This window comes from Etheostoma spectabile, unplaced genomic scaffold (genome assembly GCF_008692095.1).
Source record: "Etheostoma spectabile isolate EspeVRDwgs_2016 unplaced genomic scaffold, UIUC_Espe_1.0 scaffold119, whole genome shotgun sequence".
In the NCBI taxonomy this organism is placed as follows: domain Eukaryota; kingdom Metazoa; phylum Chordata; class Actinopteri; order Perciformes; family Percidae; genus Etheostoma; species Etheostoma spectabile.
In genome coordinates this window covers 281,078-281,406 of record NW_022605570.1, presented here as the reverse complement: position 1 = coordinate 281,406, position 329 = coordinate 281,078, and the positions used below count along the sequence as shown (strand labels likewise).

The window sequence follows — 329 nt, the reverse complement described above, 5'->3', positions numbered from 1 at the left end:
GGTCCCAAATCACCCACAATCCTATGGGCGGGCCTATGCCGTCTCGTTGAAAAAAAAAATAGCGGACATAAGCGGGAGTTCAAGCGGCATCGCTGACGGTGAAATGATTTAAATGTAAGTATCTTTAATGTTGGCCCTACATTTGTTATCATCGTTAATGTTTTACATCAATGTCAAGTTAACGCTTTAAAGCTTGTACAAATTGCTATAATAATTAGGTAGATACACCCCGAACTAACGTTAGCTAACTGAACCTATCATTAAACATTTAGCTGCTCCGTTAGCTAGGTTGCTGTCTTTGTAAAGTTTAATGTACGGTGGCATGTTCA

General features: G+C 39.5%; 1 long non-coding RNA gene across 1 annotated transcript in view; it reads left to right on the top strand.

The window, feature by feature from the left end:
- The window catches only part of LOC116685689 (uncharacterized), a 17,792-nt gene that overhangs the window by 13,914 nt on the left and 3,549 nt on the right, over window positions 1-329 (top strand). The window lies entirely within an intron of this gene.